The sequence below is a fragment of the Cyprinodon tularosa genome, unplaced genomic scaffold (assembly GCF_016077235.1).
Source record: "Cyprinodon tularosa strain WSP-4 unplaced genomic scaffold, ASM1607723v1 ctg231, whole genome shotgun sequence".
In the NCBI taxonomy this organism is placed as follows: Eukaryota; Metazoa; Chordata; class Actinopteri; order Cyprinodontiformes; family Cyprinodontidae; genus Cyprinodon; species Cyprinodon tularosa.
This window is the reverse complement of record NW_024038867.1, coordinates 405582-428577: the sequence shown is the minus strand read 5'-3', so window position 1 is coordinate 428577 and position 22996 is coordinate 405582. Positions and strand designations below refer to the sequence as shown.

At 38.4% G+C, this 22996-nt stretch overlaps 1 protein-coding gene across 1 annotated transcript in view; it reads right to left on the bottom strand.

Moving 5' to 3' along the window:
• The window catches only part of LOC119784694 (axin-1-like), a 37057-nt gene extending 24253 nt beyond the window's left edge, over positions 1–12804 (bottom strand). Inside the window, exons 1-3 of the mRNA XM_038286887.1 lie at positions 12523–12804; positions 3386–3497; positions 2143–2301 (exon numbers count right to left, since the gene is read on the bottom strand). The gene's annotated coding sequence lies outside the window, so the exon portion shown is untranslated. The remainder of the gene's footprint in view (positions 1–2142; positions 2302–3385; positions 3498–12522) is intronic.
• Between the last annotated feature and the right edge of the window lie 10192 nt (positions 12805–22996).

Sequence of the window (22996 nt, the reverse complement as noted above, 5' to 3'; positions counted from 1 at the left end):
CCACCTTCAACGTCACCTTTTTAAAATATCATTTATACAGAAAGAATAAGTGCTAACTAATATTCCATTGTTTCTTCATACTGTTGATACTAATAACTGGACAAAGGATAATCTTTTTTGTTTTAGTGAATGCCATTTCCATTTCCCTTTGTTGCTGTATCCTCAATATTTATACCGATTAGAAAATGTATTTATCATTAGGGATCCGACTATTCAGGTGGAACATGCAGATGTTCCCACTTCCACACAAACTGGAACCCACAAATGGCACAATGGTAAAACACATCCAGTGTTTTAAAAACAAGCAAAGTTTATATGTACCTTCCTAAACATATACTTATCTGTGGCAGATCTTGCCGAGCAACATATTTTTAGATAGACTCTGGAAGATAGCACTCCTGCTCTATCTGTACTCTACACATAGGAAGACATAGAAGCTATGACACTAAGTTCACTTTACGTCTCACATTTCATAAATGTTACAGTTTGGCACTACCTCCCATGGTATAAAAAAAAGACAAGACTGCAACCCCAATTCAGGTTAACTGAGAAGGAATATACAAAGCAAATTGATCACTTTGAGAACGTATGGTCCAAATGGGACGTATTATGGGATTTCTCAAACCATGACTGAAAAGCAGAGGTTTCTACCTGTTAAGGGGAGCTGTTCTTCTCAATTGTCACGATATGCTCGCACAGCATAGAAGATCTGTTAATTTTGTTCAACAGGCACCATTTGAATTACACTATCTACTGTATTCTACCATGTATGGATTAAGCTGTACTGTTTTCATTGCTTTTAAATCGGTATCTGACTTTATGCACCAGACTCAATACAATTCAATTGAACAGGACCCATTAGTAAAGATGATATTTTAAGTCTTTAGGTCCTTGAATAATTAAATTAATGTAATCGCTATATGTATTTATATATATATATATATATATATATATATATATATATATATATATATATATATATATATATATATATATATATATATAAATATATGTGCACATTAATCGTTGATTCGGCATAGATCAAATTAAGCAATGTCTGCATTTGATTAGTTGTTTTTTTTTCACAAAATTGTCAAAATCACAAAGAAATCTAGCATCTAACAGGAAAATGTTGCTAACCTCCAAGATTAAACCATTTAACAACTGATACTCATAAAGTAACCAATAGTTTCAATGTAATTATCATTATTCAATAATAGAAATATATTACACAGTGCTCACTATGTCTACGGCCAAAGGCAGCAGCAGCTACGAGACGGCTGGGAAAACATGTTATTAAATACCATGTATTCTCAATATCTATACCGCAATTAGTGTCACCTATTATGCAAAAATAACATCAATAAATATGTAAAAGGATTATTTAGTTATTATTCCTTAAGAAATTACAAATAATTTACAAATTTACAGCAGATTTAAGCAACAACCCTGAAATTATTGGGGTTAAGTTCTCTAGGAATTTAAACTAATTTAAACTGTTTTGTTTTTTATTAAAAACAAAACAAAAAACAGTTGACTACAATAGTCAGAGTGATTCTAATTTGTCACCTAAGAATTTCACTTGTAAGAAATCAGTGAAAGAAGGCGAGATTATAGGATGAAGTTATTCATTTTTTTTTTTTTAGAAAAGTTAAATATTTATTATAAGAGGCGGCTCAAATTGCAGGTTATTTTTGACATGCAGGAATAGGATGTGAGAAGGAAAATTACTTCATCCAAGGTAAATAAAAAAAACATTAAAATATAGCTTTAATAAAATCTAATCATAAAAGTGGATGACTTAATTACTAATTTACTCATTAAAATGAATCTATTAATAATATTCCGCTTATGCTCTGTAAAAACGTGCCCAACAGCGCCCCTATCGACTGGAAGTGGTCATGGTCTTAATTAAAGAAAGTCAAACATTTGCAACGATAGCAAACAATAACCTAAGTTATCACTCTATTAACCTTGATATGATAGGGGAAAACACTGAAACAGACACAAGAAAAATACTCAAAAGTTGCTATATCAATAAATAACAATAAAATAATTCCTGCCATGCACAGGTAAGCGCCTCTCTCTCGGATTAAATGCGCGACAGAGCTGCAGCAAAGCACATGGTAATGGCAACATTACCTGTCAGGCCAGCAGTTCCTCTGAGCAGATGTTTAGTCCTGAAGGAGTCGGTTTCCACGCAGGTGGAGACGCTGAGTGGACTGAAGGAGCGCCACCCGGGCATCCTCACTGTCATTCTCCTCCGCTGGGCTGTCATTCATCCAGGAGCAGGAGCTTCTGCTGGTATGGAGGGGCAAGAGAAGGAGAGGGAGGGGAGGCAACAGAAGGGGATGGCTGTTAAAATCTGCCACAGCTGTGATATAAAAACTATAGTGATTTTTCCTGCTAAAGAACCATGTACCCGATATTTCATCGTAACACCATTCTAAAATGCACATTTTATTACAGCCTATTTACACTGCATTTGATTTATATACATGCTTTGTAAAATCATCCATACTATTTTAGCTTTTGTGTTGCCATGGTGCAGCAAAAAATGTAGATATAAATGCAGTTGTATGATAACTAGATTACAAACCTAGGTCAGCAGTTTCACTGGGCCACTTTAATATTCTTTGAGCCAATCCATTTAAATGTGGCTGCATAGAAATGCCTTTCTTATCCTGCTGAACCATTTATCCAATCTCAAGTTTTTTTCCTTGTTTTTTTTTTCAGCTATGACAGGTTTTCTTTTAAAACTTTCCTTATCACCCTGTTGAAGAAAAGTATTCCCAGAGCATGATGTTGCCATTACCATGTTTTATCTCATGTTCTGGGTATTGTGCCTGCTCCCTGCTATATATATATAAAAAAATATTTAGTCTGTTAAAAGCATAAAACTTCTTTTTTTTTTTTTTAGTTTAGAAAAACATGTCTCATTTCCATTCCACTTACTAATTACTCTCTAATTTTGGGCCTGACCCTGAACTATAGTGTTTTTGAGAGTGTGTAGAATATGACAAAATGTAATAAGAAATCAACAGGTATGAATACCAATGAAAAACATTTCATTTGTTCATTTTCCTAAAAGTTTCAAATAAAATGTATTTTTCAAAATTAGATAAAAAAGACAGAGTTCAGACCAAACCATTTATTGAAATTTTGAGTATTTTCTCTGATGGTTGAGCTCTTATAAAGAAGAATATTTTAAAATCAATCAGATTTTTTAAAAATTAATTTAATTAATGTCAACAGCTATAAAAATACACAAATATTTGCAAAACTACAAATATTATCAGTAGAAAATTACTCACTACAGAGGTTTTAATTACTCTCATCAAAAATCCTTGGACTATACCTATACCCTAGATACCTAGGAACTTACCATCCCCCCTGTCAGAGGCTGGTGTTCCCATGTGAAGGAACTGTGGGTCTGGCGGTCCAGGTTGGGTTCCAATACTTCTCCTCATTGCTGACCCATTCAATATCACCTGTGCCTGGAAAGTATAAGAAATATCTTAATTAAAATGGCACATACAGCTTCATTCCTTATTTATTTCTGAAATAGGCTAAAATAGAATAGCAGACATTAAAATGGTTATTTTCATTTTCAACATGTCTATAGCAGGATGCACAGTGGAGCACTGTTTCTTCTAAGTTCTCCTCTTGCAGCTTGGCTTCTCACCTGCTACTTTTGTACGTGTTTATGCACAATAGTGCATCCTGTCTATCTATTTTGCTGCATATTGAAGTGGCACCCCCTCAAGACCGGGTTTACCCACTATCCTATGTAAATATTAGTATGGGCAATGGTTGGGTATAATGTACAAATGCTACCAATCTAAATATCTAACAAGTGAGGTGAAAAATCACAATCTTAAGAGAAAGAAAAAATACATCACAAAACATAAAATGTTTTTGTGCTCAGTAAATATGGAAAAGGTGCTATAAAATACGTTACACTCAGGATTGGGCTTGAATTGTCTGGTCATCCAGGCTTGTTTTTCAAATAACTGGTGGAGCATAATGGATTAATAATGTTTTAGGCCTTTTCCAGAACCCAGAACAGCTAATTCTAATGGGTCAGATTATCTAGAAATGTATTTAGATAGTCATTGTTTGTCCTGCTAATGCATGTTTTGCTTGGCTAACAGGTTCTGACAACCCAAAACACCTTTTAGAGACATTTATAGTTATTTAAAGGCAAAGTTGTTGTTTTTTTAAACAGCAGATAGACATACTTTTGTTTGTATTATTTCCTGCTAATTACTAAAAGATTATCCTAAACTGTTCGATAACCCTTTTCTCATTGCTTTGAAATGTTAATAAAGCATGTTTTTTTTTTACAGTGGCATCTGATTCATACACACTGTGACATTGCCTCTCTTTAAATATACACTATATTGCCAAAAGTATTTGCTCACCTGCCTTGACTCACATATGAGCTTAAGTGACATCCCGTTCCTAATCCATAGGGTTCAATATGACGTCGGTCCACCCTTTGCAGCTAGAACAGCTTCAACTCTTCTGGGAAGGCTGTCCACAAGGTTTAGGAGTGTGTTTATGGGAATTTTTGACCATTCTTCCAGAAGCGCATTTGTGAGGTCGCACACTGATGTTGGACGAGAAGGCCTGGCTCTCAGTCTCCGCTCTAATTCATCCCAAAGGTGTTCTATCGGGTTGAGGTCAGGACTCTGTGCAGGCCAGTCAAGTTCATCCACACCAGACTCTGTCATCCATGTCTTTATGGACCTTGCTTTGTGCACTGGTGCACAGTCATGTTGGAAGAGGAAGGGGCCAGCTCCAAACTGTTCCCACAAAGTTGGGAGCATGGAATTGTCCAAAATGTCTTGGTATGCTGAAGCATTCAGAGTTCCTTTCACTGGAACTAAGGGGCCAAGCCCAGCTCCTGAAAAACAACCCCACACCATAATCCCCCCTCCACCAAACTTTACACTTGGCACAATGCAGTCAGACAAGTACCGTTCTCCTGGCAACCGCCAAACCCAGACCCGTCCATCAGATTGCCAGATGGAGAAGCGCGATTCGTCACTCCAGAGAACGCGTCTCCACTGCTCTAGAGTCCAGTGGCGGCGTGCTTTACACCACCGCATCCGACGCTTTGCATTGCACTTGGTGATGTATGGCTTGGATGCAGCTGCTCGACCATGGAAACCCATTCCATGAAGCTCTCTGCGCACTGTTCTTGAGCTAATCTGAAGGCCACATGAAGTTTGGAGGTCTGTAGTGATTGACTCTGCAGAAAGTTGGCGACCTCTTCGCACTATGCGCTTCAGCATCCGCTGACCCCGCTCCGTCAGTTTACGTGGCCTACCACTTCGTGGCTGAGTTGCTGTCGTTCCCAAACACTTCCATTTTCTTATAATACAGCTGACAGTTGACTGTGGAATATTTAGGAGCGAGGAAATTTCACGACTGGATTTGTTGCACAGGTGGCATCCTATCACAGTTCCACGCTGGAATTCACTGAGCTCCTGAGAGCGACCCATTCTTTCACAAATGTTTGTAAAAACAGTCTGCATGCCTAGGTGCTTGAATTTATACACCTGTGGCCATGGAAGTGATTGGAACACCTGATTCCAATAATTTGGATGGGTGAGCAAATACTTTTGGCAATATAGTGTATGTATTTACTGACTATCTTTGCAGGAAAGATAAATATTTGTTTTCTTTTTGCACTCGAGGTGAAAGCTTAAAATAACAGATTTCATATATTTGCAATACGGATCTGATTATTGCATCTCTCCTATAGTGCAGAGTTATGACTCACATCTTTTCTCATGAGATATGGTGACATTAAGGTGATCCAAACTACAAGTGGCTAAAATAAGCCATCTGTGGGGTTGCTGAGCGCGGAATGTAAGATGGCAAAGTTATGTTATAGATGCTTGAAAATCTTCTGGGTATATTCAGAATTTCAAGGTGGAGAGTGATGTTTTTAATCGGCATCTGCTGTCACCCACAATTAACCAATTTTAGATAGATGGTTCTGGATAATTTCCTTGACATTTATATTTCTGACATCTCAAACCCATGAGATGGTGTTGAACCATTTCCCTCCATTTCCCCCTGAGTTTTTTAAAATAAGTAATCATTAACACAATGCTTACACACACATCCACCTAAAGCTTTCAGAGGGCAGTAATGAAGTCAGCAGGTTTTCATATGGAAAGAGGTGTTCGGTGGGCAGACGTCATAACCAGACAAAACATGCTGTATTATGGAAATGTGTTCACATTATGTAAAAATAAATAAATAAATAAAAGTGATAAAATGCATTTGGACTGACAGCTTCCCTCTGTATCAACAGGCTGCTGTTGTTCTACTGTTGCTCCCCCAGAGACAATGAGGAAAGAGGGAGGGAGACAAAGAGAGAATACTGACGAAGATGAACTTGACCTTTATGGTGTCTTGGTGAGGAGGGGTTGGGGGCATGTTGCTACTTATGAATCTATAATGAACCTACACTGTATATGTGTATGTGAGTGTAAGAGTGAGCATGGGAGAAATCAGACTTAGAAAAAGGTCATCACACAAGGGACACCAATACACTATCTATCTATCTATCTATCTATCTATCTATCATCTATCTATCTATCTATCTATCTATCTATCTATCTATCTATCTATCTATCTATCTATCTATCTATCTATCTATCTATCTATCTATCTATCTATCTATCATCTATCTATCTATCTATCTATCTATCTATCTATCTATCTATCTATCTATCTATCTATCTATCTATCTATCTATCTATCTATCATCTATCTATCTATCTATCTATCTTAGTTTTTTACGCATTGCTCAAACTAAACAGATCGACGGACGAGAGTAGATAGATAGATTTTATACACTAATTATTTTATCTATAAATGCTGCATGTCAAGTATAAAACATTCATGCATTAATTTACCAGGCCATGCATCTAACCAATCAGCCTCCATAACCAATCATTGATTTATTCATGTAGTCGCCTGTCGGTTTCACCGACCATACATCCATCTGTCAAACATCTGTCATGCTTTGATATTTACAGTGAGAAAAATCATATTTAAAACAATATTTTGCGAGCCTCCCACTTAGAAATCGTGGAGGGGAAATTGTCAACATAGGTGCATGTCCTCTGTGAGAGACATAATCTAAAATACATGATACAGCTGCAAATAAGTATTGGAACACCGGAGAAAATCAAGGTAATATGTGATACAGCAGCGTTTGTTTGCAATTGCAGAGGTCAAATGTTTCCTTTAGTTTTCACCAGGTTTGCAAACACTGCAGGAGGCATTTTGGCCCAGTCCTCATCACAGATCAGTCAGGCTTCTGGGCTGTCACTGAGAAACACAGAGTTTAAGCTCCTTCCAAAGATTCTCTATTGGGTTTAGGTCTGGAGACTGACTAGGCCACACCAGAACCTTTATTTCCAGAGCCACTCCTTGGTTATCCTGGCTGTGTTCTTCCGGTCAGACCCAGCCTCAACCCATCTTAAATGCTCTAACTAATGCTATGTTCAGATCGCAAGCGCTGGAAGCAGCAAAAAAACGCATGTGCTGGTTAATTTTCAATGCTTGTACAAGTTTAGTTCTGACGTGCAGCTGAAGCATCTTTGCTGCTCTAACTGCACGGTCGAAAAGTAGGTCTGATGGGCGGAGCTACCCTATCCTTTCTTTGCCTTTGGCTTATTTTAATGGGTAATGCTATGTTCAAACCGCAAGCAGTGGAAGCAGCAAAAAAGCTTCTGCTGCTTCGTTTTTGATGCTTGTCTACATTAAGGTCAGACGTCCAGTAAAGTGTGTCCAGATGTGTCTAAAGCTTCTGCTGCTGCTTTTTGAGTGGCAGAGACAAGCTTTGCTATATTTACTTTTAATATTTTTTTATGTGAGAAAGTACACCTGAAAACTTTATCAGTCAGTTTATCAAGATTACCGTCCTGCTTTCAAATATTATTTCACTGTCGAAGCCACTCAGATCCCCGTAAACCGGCGCTCTGAGAGGTTGTACAGCTGAGCTCTGTCCCTGGAAATCCTGTTCAACAACAGCCTCTGGCCCGGTCGCCTCTTCATGGTTTTCTGCTACTGTTTCGTGATGGCTGGAAAGAGATGTTAGGGTTTTTCACGTGCGTTATCAAAACCGCAGGCACCAGAAAAATAATTCAAACATATTTTACTGGCAGGTTTTGTCATGTAGGTTAATTTAGGCATTAATAAACTGTTTCAGAGGAGTGATCATAGCTAACTGCATCAGCAGTTCTGTACTGACTCCCTGCCAGCACCCAGATCAGCTTCTCTGATTGGTTTATGTGGCACATCGAGCAGCAAAAGTTCAATTTTTCATGAGGTGCTGCTTCAGCTGCTCAAAACAGGCTGCAGGACCTTTTGCTGTGCCTTGATGCACGTCAGCCATTGACTTTTCATGTATACTAGCTGCTTCTGCTGCCTCTAGGGTGTGCAGTCTGAACTTGGCATAATGGATGGAGGTTCCCCAAAATCTCGCAAAACATAGCCCCAATCATCCTCTCATTAATAAAGTGCAGTTGCCCTGTCCCATATGCAGAAAGACACCCCCAAAGTATGATGCTACCACCCCCATGCTTCACAGTAGGGATTATGTTCTTGGGATTGTGCTCATCATTCTTCTTAGGGTCATTGACCAGCTCTTCCCCTTTAGTTCTGGGCTGATTTCTCACCTTTCTTCAGCTCATTGAGACCCCCAGAGGTGAGATCTTGCATGGAGCCCCAGTCAGAGGGAGATCGAAGTCATGTTTAATTTCTTCTATTTTGTAATGATTGCTCCAACAGTGGACCTTTTTTCACCAAGCTGCTCGGCAATTTCCCCGTAGCCCTTTCCAGCATTATGGAGGTGCACAATTTTGTCTCTAGTGTCTTTGGACAGTTCTTTTGTCTTGGCCATGTTAGTGGTTGGATTCTTACTAATTGTATGGGGTGGATATGTGTGCTTATGCAGCTAACGACCTCAAAGACTCAAACAGGTGCATCAAATTTAGGATAATAAATGGAGTGGAGGTGGATATTTTGAAGGCAGAATAAGAGGTCTATAGGGGTCAGCATTCTAGCTGATAGGCAGGTTTTCATATATTTTTTTTGCAGCAGCATCATACAAATAAATAGTTAAAAAATCATATATTGTGATTTCTGGATTTCCTTTTTTTTTTTACATTATGTCTCTCATAGTGGACATGCACAATTTCAGACCCCTTCATGATTTCTGAGTGGGAGAACTTGCAAAATATCAGTGTGTTCAAATACCCGTTTTCCTCACTGTATCTTATCGTCTATTACACCATCAAATCATCATCCAACCAGCAGCCAAGGAAACATTCATCCATATCTGTATGTTTGATTTATGCCATCCAATGGACCAGTGGTTCACATGTCAGACTGTCTTTTCTTCAAGTGAAATCTGGTGGAGGCCAACTGTGCTCGTTAGTTTGTTGTGATTCTAAAAGCATTGTATAGAGCTGTTGACAGAAAGGTATTTTTCTGAAACCAATCGGGTATTAACTAAACAAATATGTATAATTACTTTAACTCACACTGCAGAAGCCTAAACTTTGTTGACTTTTATAATATTCATCCAACAAGAAATACTTTTTGATGAGATCCCAGCTACTTGCATATAGACTATTTTACTGTAGTAAATGACATGTGACTCCTTCTGACCTCTTGTGAAAGTCAGACACTGTCTCTTGAGCAATATCTGCAATTAAAGGGAAAACAAATAACCCAAAGTTGAGAAACAGAGAAGGCCTTAATAATGTAATTTGCTCAGACAGTGTGTCGTTATTTACAGTGTGCATGTTCACATACGAGTAATAATATTATGAGCTGTTGTCCATGGTGTCTAGGTCCCTGTTTTACTGTCAGAATATCCCCGACCCATTAAGTTTACTGGTTGCCCTGTGTTATGCCACCTGGCACAGTTTTAATAGATATTTCATGTAAGTGTCTTTCCTTTATTAGAGTTTTATGTCCAGCATATATCAGATGTTCAGTTAAATAAAGATCTGGGTGATTATCTGGATGATCCTCAAACAATGCCTGAATCATTTTTTTCTTTCGGACAGGGTTTGTTATCCTCTAAAAGAAACCAAAGCTATCTTTGGCCTCTGCAGCTTGGCCTCTGCAGATGGCCGCTCACACTGAGTCTGGTTCTGCTGGAGGTGTATTCCGGTTAAAAGGGAGTTTTTCCTCTCCATTGTCGCTACAAGCAGGCTTGTTGTGAGGAATTGCCTTTGAGTCAATGCGTTGACGCAATCATCTGGTTTTCCTTACATAGAAAACTTTTTACCAATCTGACTGGATTACCTGGTTAAATTGTCTCTATAAGGTGCATTGAGATGACTTCTGTTGTGAATTGGCACTATATGAATAAACTGAATTGAATTGAATTATTACATTTCTGTTATAGAGTTGCTCCAGTTTAATGCCAGAGACATGTCCGGAGTTACTTAGGTTCTCTGAAGTTGTTAGAACCTGATCTGTTTACTGCTGGACAGCAGGCTAAAATAAGTCTACCACACTTTTCCGTGGCTTCTAAGAAATCCAAGTTCAGCTATTTGGAGATTTCTCTGCAACCTGAAAACATTGAGTGATGTGATTTACGTACAAGCTAAAAGAGTACCACCAGTCCCCTACTGTTGGACCACCTTTAATTTATTTTGACCTCTGCAGACCTGGAGCACTCTGCACAAAATCTTATTTTTGGAGATGATCTAAAGCTGTTGTCTGTCCTTAAGATGTGACCATTTGTCAGATTCTCTTAATATTTTATCCCAGCCCATTTTTTGCTTTTCACTTAAAAAACTTTTCATTTATACCCTTAGAGAAGTGAAAAGGTAAAGAGATAATCAATGTTAATCCCTCCCCCTGTTAGTAGACGTTCTTTAATGTAATATCATTTGTTTTTGTCATCATTGCTAAATTATGCAATGAAAGTAAATTTCATCTTTCAGATGAGCTGATGTAGACTACATGGGAACTGAGGAGTTCATCAACATAGCATTATATTACTTGTGCTTTTCTGAGTGCTGCAACCGGAGCGCCTGACTGATTAATGAAGCAGCTCCTGTGATCCAGGGTATCTTAAGCTGCTGTTAAAAGAGCCACATAAATAACTTTTCTTGCAGAAGAAACAATTAGATCATTAGATAAATCTTAAACTGATTCTGCTCCCTTAAAATACACAGTTTTTCCCCTCTCTTTTTGTCAGTCTGTTGGTTAAGCTCAAGAGTCTTTTGTTCCAGCTGCCACAGCAGATTTGGGCGTCTGTACAGAGGCCTGTCAGAAACAGGCTTATCTCTTCGGGGGCCTCTCTGCATAAAAGGCCCATTTAGGTGCTCAGGGAGAATGAAATCTTCATTATATACCTCTTGAGATGGAAACAGATTCCTGCTATTTAGTAGACATTAATTTGAGGCAAGTTTATTTTTCGGTTTCTGTACAGCCTGTTAAAGAGTAGGGAGGTATGAAAATTTTGGCTTGTTTTGTCTTGATCATTAAATATTAAGACCTGACTTGAAGCTTATGTCTGTTTTTTATAGTTTATCTTTCATGGCCAATTATATTTTTTTAAACTTCTTTCCACGAATGCTTTAATTTGCTTAAGTGAAATAGCATTTTATGAAAAACATCCAAATTTTCCACCCAGCTTTTTATTCTCCCATCCATCTACCCATCTGCTCGTCTTTCCTTGCCATGGTTCTAGTTAGTGTGTCAGCATATCCGCCATGGCATCCTGCTGATGTGTATTGTGATAGGCCTGAATACTCCAGCTAACCAATATGGCCTGCACCAATACTGGATTAGCCACAGTGGATTAGCTGGGTGCCCTCCTGCTGCTTATTCAAATATTGTTTCACGTATTGTCATCATCGGGGCAGAGCTCTGACCCAAATGTCTCCAAGCTTCCCAATATTTTCAAAGAAAAACCCATAAAGAAAAATCTTCCATGGTTCCATATCACCACAAAAGCTTCTAATTTCATGTTTTAACAAACCTGCGCATTGGGCCGCCTAGGATGCGCAGAAATTGATGGAGAGTTTCGGTGAGAGCGTCTTTAGCCTTGGATGGCGGAGGAAAAAAGACGATAGGAAGGAGATGGAAGGCAAACCCAAGCCAAGGCCAAAAACAAGCATGAAAGCATGCCTTGATCTTTGATACATGGTGTTATTCTTTTTTTTTCTTCCCACCCTCTCTCCCTTTCTTCCTTTTACCCTCGCACATACACTTGGGAGTCAAGGCAATTGATGTGCTGCCTTTGATGGGAAGGAGAGGCCCATATTAGCAGCAAAAAAAAAAAAAAAAAACATGATGAAAGGACTAAGAAAAAGAAGGGAAAATGGGTTGAAAATGTGATATCAAAAAGAATAGAAACTCATGATAAATGCATGGGCCCGGAGTGAGGACATCCAGACATTAGGACATTGCGGCTTGAAGGTTTGACGGCAGCGGAGGGAAGACTGAGGTAGACGGAGAGCTTACCTTGCTAGCCCAGCGGCAGTGATGGCTGATTTTGGTGTTTTGGTTCCAGCATCTAATGCCGGCGGTCATCCTGTTAGAAAATATGAGGGGAATAAGCTTGCCACGTTTGCCCGGTTCCTCCTGATGATTGGGAAGAGTGGACGCCAGTGGACGTCCCACTGCAGAAGCAGTCGCCATCTTTGTCCCGTTGTTGTCTTGGATATCCTCTGTTGTGTCCTCATCCCTCCCTTTTCTCCTTTGATCATGCCTCCCTCCTTTGCTCTCTGCCGTGTGACATCATCACGCAGCGATATCGACGAGCATCAAAGAATCTCTGCCCAGCACCGCCAGCCTGTCGGCCCGGCATTTAAAAAAGGTGTAAATATGGAGCAGAAAGAGCGCTGCAAGCCCCCCACGACTCACATCCACTGCTTGCTTCTGCACGAAGATGGAAGGTTTATTTGGCCAGTACAAAACTATACACACACCCACCCACCCACACCACCAGACATCTCTGAGACGGGTGTATCCCGAGGACCCCTGCTGTGCCACCAGCGTTTGATGACGTGTTCAAACAGCTTTACGCATTCACAAAGCTCCCTGCTTTTCTTCTAAATTTAATTCATCCCTCTTATCCATCTTCTCAAGCATTTGCGGCATAGAAAATTGCATGCTTAGACAACTTTGTGGCTAAAAGACAATACTCCCTGCCTTGAAAACCCCTCCTCAGACCCACGTTTGACTCTCATCCCCTGCTTTCTCGTGCAGCCGGTCAGTACCATTTCCAATCCTGTTAAAGCTGTGTGTCCTCTTACGGAGCCTCTCTGTCCGTCTGACATCTGCCTGAAAAGCCCATATACATGTTTCACTGTCACACTCTCAGACCTCTCTGGCAGCTGTTATCCAATCCAATAAGGTCGTCCTCAAAAAACACACAATTACCCACAGAAGGAGAAGCTTTTGTCCATCATGAACATAGCAATAACTTCTGCAAGTCTATTTTTGTGCAAAGAACCGGATTTATATAACGGCTACTGTATGATTTTAAAACTGTTGACATAACCTCAACATGAACATAGGGACACAAAGCCTTAAGATGTTTCCTAGTCCACAGAGCAAATAAGGTGAAGGTATATAGAGAATATGCATTTTAAACTTTTTTTGTGAGACATTTATGTTTACCTAAACTAAGTGTAGTTGCTATTTATTTGATGCTTCAAAATATCTCTTTATGCCGTAATTGTGATAATAATAAAAAATAACTAAAAATCAACATTTGGATGGAACATTTCTATGTTTATGATAAAAATCCAAGTTCTTTATAAAACAAACTTATGTCAAAGAACCTGAGTTTATTTAAAAAGCTTTATGGAATAATTTATTTCATTCAATATAAAGAGCAAAAGCTACACTAACAAAAATGCCTCAATGTTAAGATATGATTCCCTCCCTTGTTAAATAACTATTCACCAACGTTTATTTGTCACCTGCAACAACTAAGGTTCACGATTGTCAGACTTTTAGGATAAAACTTCAAGCTTTAAGGTGACAATCTGTTAAGGAAGGCACTCATTTCTTGTTTTTTTTCGAAATTGGCGGAAACATATCGACATACTTAAGCTTACATGTATGTCTTATTTAAGTTTATGTGGAATTCCTTTATAAAAGTTTTAAGCATATGAAATGGATTATTGGTTTTATTTATGTTAATTGAAATGATTTGTTATAGGATCATCTCACTTAGGTAAGTGATTTAAATGAATAACTGAAAACATACTATAACAGTCACACCAATAGTGAACAAACACGAGCGTCAGTTCAAAATCTTTTTTTTTTCCTTTGTCATTTTAATGCTTTCAATAGTAATGATAGTGTTTTACTAATAAAGTTACAATGTATCTATTGCTATTTATCTAATCGGGAAAGATCATGTGGATATAACTCATTTTTTTATTAAAATAACTGAAAAAATAAATGGCTGCATGTTGGTGAAGTTTTTAGCACTGTTGTCTTTCAGCAAGAAGGTCCTCGTGTCATGACACAGGACAGAAGAACCCAGTATTCAGGCTTGACAGACAGTGAGATAACTTAAGAAGCGTTCATTGAAACTCAATGGAATCCGCAGAATCAGTGGCTAGAGTGTCAATGAGTGGAAACTCTTTAGGAGAAAAACACAGATTAGTGACAATGATAATCTGACGGAGGATTATTATCCATGCTAGTCACTAGCCTGGTTTAACAGTTAAGTCCATAGCCCAGAGAAAGAGATATAATCCAGCCGGTGGGCTACCAACAAGATGCAGTGGAGAGTGATGCGGCCAGATTGTCCCATATGCTGCAGCCCTGGAGAACATGCAGGAGTCTGAAGCCCGGTCATGGAAACAGATCAGAATAGGTAGGCTCAGAGCCCCAGGAGTCCAAAGCCCGGTCAGGGATACCGATCAGAACAGGAAGAGGCTGGTTCAGGCTTGCAGGAGTCCAACATAGGGTTCAGGCAAAATGTTCAGACGGGAAAAGGAGCGCTGTTGTTGAGAGGCAGAACAGGTAGGATCAGGAAACCAGAAACACTATGGTAAGCTAAAAACCACTCCCTCCACTGAGATCAGACAAGAATAGGTACGCTCAGTGGATGGGAGGCAGATATTGTCAGGATCAGGAAATCAAAATCACTATGATATGCTAAAAACCTCTCTCACCACTGGCCCAAGAAAACGAGATAATCTGACTCAGATGGCTTGAAGTCCACTAAATAGAGTCAGGACCAGGTGGATCATATAAGCGTTAATGAGCAACCAGGTAGAGTTAGACAGGTGAATGTTTTGAGCAATTAAGCCAGCCATAAGTGATAAGTCATAAGATCACGACACCTTGGTTTAATTCCCAGCCAATGGTCTTCATGCATGGAGTCTCCATGTTTTCTCGATGCATCCATAGGTTTTGTATGTGTTCGCCAGCTTCTCTGATTTGCCCTTAGGTGTGTCTGTATGGTTGACTGGACCTTTCCAAGATGTAACCCCATGATACTGATAGACATGGATAGATGGAAAGGATAAATACTTGCCCCCTGTTTTAGCCAGTAGAGCATTACTTAAAGCCTATATTTACTTTGCAAGAACAGAAACGTTAATTATTTCACTTGGGTTGGAAAGTAGAAGAATAAAGAACTTTCTTGCCAGGGGTTTTACTTAAAGGCATAGTGGAAGATGTTATTTTTACAGGTCGATCATAAAAATAAGTGGTCCTCCTAATTGTCAATCATTCTGGTCAGGGGCGTCTCTAGGTTTAAGAGACAAGGGTGGCTCAGCCCCTAGAAGATAATGCGCGCGTATAGCGCGCGCCGAATTTTTTCAGTGCACCTGCTAAGGCGTTGTCTAAGACAAGGGTGTAACTTTGTGTTGAAAGTTGGTGGGGACGGCTCATAAGGAAAGGGAGCTACCTGCGCGACACCTTTTTTTTTTTGTTGGAAAGGATAAAGCCAAAAAAATGCGAATAACATTTATCAATTTAATGCTTACAGTTGAAAACATAACTGTTACAATATTCACTTATATATTTTGTGCAAAAAATATCACATAAATCTAAACAGACAGTACAAATCAAAGAAATCAAATAAATATATCAATTTTGTAGAACATTTATTGACAGTCAATTTTGGGTCACTTTTTAAAATTAATTTACTTTTAAACCAGGACTCGGACAAGATCTTATGGGACCTTAAGCAGAATATGATTAAGCAACTCCGTCTTTCTGTCAAGAACATCCACCAGCAGGGTATCCAGGGGGGGATTTACCATTAGGCAATACTAGGCAGTTGCCCAGGGCCCCAAGTTCTGGGGGCCCCATAAAACTCTGTTTCCATGTATGGTTAATACAACTAATCCTTATTTGTGCACAATAATTATGTTTTTGATAAAAATCCTTTGGCTAAAATGCCATCAGAACGCTGATAAATAGAGAGGAAAAAGGGACAAGGAGAGAGGGACAAAACCTAGAACAAATAATGGATGTCTATTCTATTAACATTTCTCTATCTGTACAATGGGTCTGTTTTATGGGTTTACTTCTCAGGGGGCCCCCTGCCTGTCTTTGTCTAGGGCCCCAAATTTCCTAAATCCGCCCCTGAGGGTATCAATACTGATTTGATAGAATCTGGGAGAGCGGACTATGTTCAACCATCCATTTTCTTTAACCTTATCCCTCAGTGGGATCAGGAGGTGCTGGTGCATATCTCTAGCCACGTTCTGGGTGAGAGGTGGGATCACCCTGGACAGGTCACCAGTCTGTCGCAGTATGTTCAACCAGCTTAAAAGTAATCGGTAATCAGATTTATTATTTGCACTTTTACTAAGTGAACTTTCTAACTCCCTTAAATCTGAAATGCCAATGCCAAAATTGTTTAAATCTTTTATCTTTGGACCCCCTGCAGAGTGACGACACACCTGCAAGATCCTATCCTTACCTTCCTGCTAGATTGCAAAAAGCAGCTTGCTCATGAGTTGTCAACTTAACACGCTAAATCTTAAATGTACGTGTACATATAAAAGAAAAAGGGGCGCAGTGCTTGCTACTGAATGGCAACACTATCAAAGTCAGGAAAAAGTTTTAAGTAAAGCCGGGATTAAAACAGTAGCTACAAGAAGCTTCAAATAAAAGGTGTTCTTTATGTTCAACCTAAACACCAACTCCGATAGACCATCAGTAGAGCAGGTGTTTAAATTAATCAATCACTGCTGCGAAAGCTTATAGCAGTGAAAGCTAATATACCACAGCCATCACTTAATAAACGCAAAATAATCAACCCTCTAAAAACGGAAAACTGTAATGGACTGAAAGTCCTGTTTTTTATGTGGGAAATTATTTGCCTGTGTTTTAGTATAATTCTGATATATTGGCGCTGTTGTCTGTTTCTATGGCAACGATACTGAATGTAGTGTAGCTTAGAGACCTGCATGGGTCGAGTTTTACCAACCCGCACCCGCCCGAACCCGTTAGGATGACTACCGAACCCGACCCGTCACCCGCGGATATCTTCAATTCAAATGTTATGGGGAGAGGTTGGAGGGGGGTGATGGGGAGAAAGCGAGAGGCAACAGATTCTTTTTTCTGAGTTTTTTTTGTCGGGGTTTGTGGACGGTGAGCAGCGGGGAGAACTTTTTTTATTTTCTTTCTGAGGAGCGGCATGAATGGGGTTTTAATCAGATATACACAGCATCGAAAGCAAAATACGTGTACAAAATATTGGTGGGGACTGTCCCCCTACCGGTCAAGATTGGTGGGGACATGTCCACACCAGTCCTTAAGGAAGTTACGCCTATGATTGTTCAGATTAACTTGTCTTCTTTATGGCTTTTATTCGGTGCTTTACTGCATTTGTTTAATAAATACAGAAAAAAAAAAATATATTTTTTAAAATCGCAAAATAATTATAGGGTGGCTAATGCCAAAGAAAGGGTGGCTGAAGCCACCCTTAAATAGGTCTAACGACGCTTATGATTCTGGTAATATGTTTAGGTAAGGCCGTCCCACTTGCTTGTCACCATTTTCACTTACCAGTGGTGAGTCTGACAGTGGAAAAATTGCAAATCTTCTTTTGGAAAGTAAGCTTGTATGAGCAATGCAAACAACAACTTTTAAAGCTACAGTGTGTAATAATTACAGGGATATACAGTCAGAAATGTAATATATTATACATAACTATGTTATTTTATCATCATCTACGAGCTCAGCCTCTTAACCTTAATATTTGCGTTGCCTTAGAATTCGTTATTTATAAATATATAGGAGCGGGTCTCGCAGCCATGGAGGCAGACATCTTTGCGCTACGGCAGCGCAGAGCCAACAAACTAGCGATTGCGAGATCGCCCATTACGCTCGAAAGTAACTACGGCAAGTTGAGAGAGATGAACTGAGACAGTACTGAACAATATACCCTACACAGACTAATGAAATACTATCTGTAAAATTATCTATGTAAACAAACCTCATCACTTGAGAAGGTAGGTGATGCGGACGTCGTGGAAGACATTTTGTCCCGTAACGCTCGCCGTACCGTTGGGGGGGAGAAGCGGTGGGGGGGGGGAGATGTTCATGTTGCTGCAGTCTGCAGTCTGACCGCTAGATGTCGCTAAAAGTTACACACTGTAGCTTTAACAGAGCGTGCACAAGGAGAAATGGACTTGTGCATACTCTTGAATGCATTTAATAGGAGTTCCCTCTTGGGAGGTACAGGGTGAATGTGCTTTTTTTTTTTAAAGAGGAGATGACAGATCGTCTTAAAAATTCATGAAAATCCTCCACTTTACCAAAAATTCAGTTGTTGAACTCCTTGGAAGTCCCTCCCTTTGCAGCAGTGTCAGTATAGTGAACATGGCCACTCTAAATTTGTGAAAAATTATACAGAATTTGTCAGATGTGACATAAGAAAAACAGTTCTGCCCATAATTTAGCTCTTGCAGTCCTGGGGAAAATAACAGATTAATCTGTCCTTGCATTATCTGTGTTAGCCTGATGTTCTTCTACAATATTTAACATATCTGTCGCATAAAGTGAGAGGTATCCTCTATCATTCATCTCAACACCAAGTCCTTAGCTTACCCAGACCCTGGCTTTCCTCTTCTGCTCGTTTCTTCTCAGCTCACATAATCGTCAACTAATTTAGCAATCGTTAACTGGAGTATAGAGACTTTTAAAACATGCCTTAAGCTAACAGAGCGACCCACTTAGATAGAGAATATATAAAGATTTTGCATTTAAGATAATTAATCTTATTGTCTGCCAATGTGCTCTCTCACGAACTTCTCAAGTGGAAACATTTTAGTTCCACCTGGTTCACTTTTCTAAAAAATCTTCTTTAAGAAACCTATCTGATTATTAATTGATTAATAAAAAAAATAATTGACAGAATAATCGATTTGCAAAATAATCATTAGTTGTAGCCCTACTGACATGCTCACTGTCTTTCCTATTTACAATAGTGGGTAATATAAATGCAACAAAGCCAATAATGTAAACGTTTCCTTTGTTCTCTGAATCCCCAGGTAAATTTTTTCCAGTTTTCCACTTGTGGACCCTCGTATCCTCCTTGGCCACTAAGGCCACTGCAACCACACCAATAAAAAAAACACTTTTCCCTGCAATATTCTGTGCATATATCCAGGATTATAACATGTTATCCTCTTAGTACTTTCAAATAATAATAGTATAACACTTACATGAACGATTGACGTAATGCTACATTTATAATAAAGAACTGCTGCAAACAGTCAAAGTAGCTGATTACTGTTGATGCAAGTAGTATATTGAATGTGGAAGGCAATTCATTTCAGTCCATTAGAAAATATTTTTTTTTATTCAAAAGGGAAATTAAATGTATGATACTACGTCGGGTAATAAGTCGGGTACTATTCTGTTGCAATGACTCTTTGACTCATAATTCTAACTTTCTGGGGTGTTCTACTTGTAATTAATGACTTTAATGTTTGACATTTCAGCTTTTGAACACAGTAGGAATGCACCATCATTTTTGCCATATGGTACCATATGACTTGTTTATATTCTTCTAAAGCACTTCTGTTATGTGTAGCTGGTGTGCAGCTTTTCTGAACCTGTGGTTGTTTTAGCTCCTTCTGCCATTTTCCCTTTGCAGGTGTTTTTTGTGTTTGCATCCCTTATGATTTTGCAGCAGGTTTTGCTCTTGCTGCATGTTTATTTATTTGCAGTGTTTTTGCACTTCCTGGCCACCATAGAAATGTTCATGTGAGCCACATGGGTAACATATTAGATCCATTTTCAGAGGACTTCTTTGCATTGCACTAATGTAATAACCAGCCAATTAATTTTTTTATTGTATTAAATTTATTGGCCAACAGTGATGATTATTAGGGTTATATACAACTGGTCTTTATAAGCTATTTGCTGAGGCCCAAAGTTTTTCACCTCTAAATAAATAAACTAAAAAGGCTGGATCCTTAAGATATATTTTTCAGAATGAGCTTATGCAACCAACACATAAGACACTGTTCTAATCATTTTTAACAGACAGTTCAGAAACACTAAGTTTAAGGCCAGTTTTATGGATCAGTGAAAAACAGCAAATGGGGAACAATTTAACCCTTTTAGACACTGATCTTGCTAACACACGATTATAGCAGTTTATAAGGTATAATGGTTATAAAATAACACACTGTGACACTGTTTTTGACTGGACTGTCATCATTATAATACAGTTTTAATTTGCTCAGCCTGAATCAGCATCTAATGTAAAGAGCTGTGTAAATGGAAGTTAAAATGTCATGGAGTCCTTGAGTTGATGACCAATCTTGTTCCACTTGCTTCCAGCCTGCTGCCCTTCTATTTTGCTCAAGTCTCTATTCATGTTGTCACTCTGTCTGCTGCCCTGCTGACACTCTGCCCCCATGTGGCCTCCCCTGTCTAACTAATTGTCAAGGTCCTTGTTACTATTATCCTTAAATGCGTCTACCTACTGCAAAAACCTCTCAGCTGCACAAGAAAACACCCTTACCAAGCATCATAACTCAGAGCAGGAGAACATGCAAGTGGTTGTTTACTCTCATTAGCAGAACAAATGGTTTTATTTAGCTTTTTTAATAGTACCCAGCTTCTTTACATTTTCCACATACTAATCTCATTAGCGGGCATTTACATTCAAACACCAGTTCTGCCTCAGGTATTAAGAAAACCAATTTGTTTACATTATTGGGTCCCTTGGAAAAAAAAAAATCCACTTACTTTCCACCCAAATTACTTTCCGTAATCCCAATCAACCAAATCCGTGCAGTGATTGCCTTTTTTGCCTTCTGGGAAGAAAAAAAGAAATGTTTAGAATGGGTCTGAGCACTCTTTGCCTACCTGTGGGATTGTTGAGGGGTAACAGCTAATAACAGCAAGCTGACAGGCTGCTGAGGGTTGATAAGCATTTTTCATTGTTGGGCTCGTTTCGCATGGTTGCCTGATACACATGCATTTTTTTTTTTCAATCTGTCATAGTCCTCCATCTGTCCATCTATTGTTTGCACCCACTTATTCCTGCTCAGGGCAGTGGAGTCCTCCGGAATATATGGCATCATTACAAACAGCAGATAATATATAAATTACTGATGTGCACAGTTTTTTTTTTTCCCAAACACAGGCATGAGGAAAATTTTCAGTCGACTTCATTGTGGTAGACAATTATTTTAAAGTCCTTGTGGTACAATAGCAGTGCAGTAAAGCAGCAGTTTGGCAGCTTTACAATGTTTTTTACTGTTGTAGACAGACACAAGGGTCTAACTATGTGGTCATTTTAGAGGATGCTATTTATTATCTGGCAAATGCAACATTCACTGGCTTTCAGTCAGTGGATCTCAACTTGGAAAAGCTTAGTGAGTTTCCCAATAATACAAAAGCAGTTGCAATTTGTTGATGTGTTTTCACAATACAGTCTTACTAATAAATTAGCTGTTTGCTGCAATGTACAAATTAGACTCTTGTGACTTGTGTAGTCTTACAATATAACAGTAATCACAAAAATAACAAAGTAATCCAGCAAACTAAAAAATTTAGTTTATAAATTAGCTAAGGGGTTAAAAACAAGGTCAATATTTAGTAACAACATACAAAATAAACTTATTAATAAAAGCACAAGGGTATTTGAATAACAAAAACACTAATAACATTAATTATAGTTATATGTCCTTGCAATCAATATTTTTAAAAGGTTGATATAAAAATAAAAGTAAAAACATTTATAAAAAAAAATACAATGTAAACAGACCAGGCATGACAAAATTGCTGCAAATTGCAAATAAAAGAATAAATAAATAATAAATAAATTGTGGGCATGTTCAGTTTTTCTGACCCAGTTTATTAAATGAAGAAATTATAGATAATGATCTTGTAAACAGGGAGTTTTGTGAAAACAGTCTATATACTGCAATTTACAATGGATCAGCTTTGCTTTGACCATAGACACCTCATAAGGACATTTTGTGGATCCACTCATGTATGCAGGCTGAATTTATATTTATTGCACCTTTTGTATAAATTACAATTTTGTATACATTATAATTTAAAGGGCTCTAAAGGAGATTAAAAAAAGAAACTTGATGTTTGAAACATAATATAAAGACATTTTAAACTCAATCCCATAAATGTTAAAATAAAGGATTAAGACATAATAGATATTGCTTGGTCATTTCAAATGACAGTTAAAGGAATTTTTTTAGTTCTGAATCAAAAAATCACATTATAAGGTGATTTCAGATGATTTCTTTTCAGGGGTGAGAAAAACCTTTGCTCCTTTTCTACTTAGACTGTTGTTTAACTATCAATTAGCAAGTATATATATGAATATTTAATGGCTTTTTGACCGAAAAATTAAATGTTCCCACGTTCTGTGTAAAGTAGACACTTTATTGGCCTTGGTTGCAAATTAAAAGGTCTATTGCACTTTGTCAGTATGAGGTATTTTTCCCACTTATGTATTTTTTTATAATCT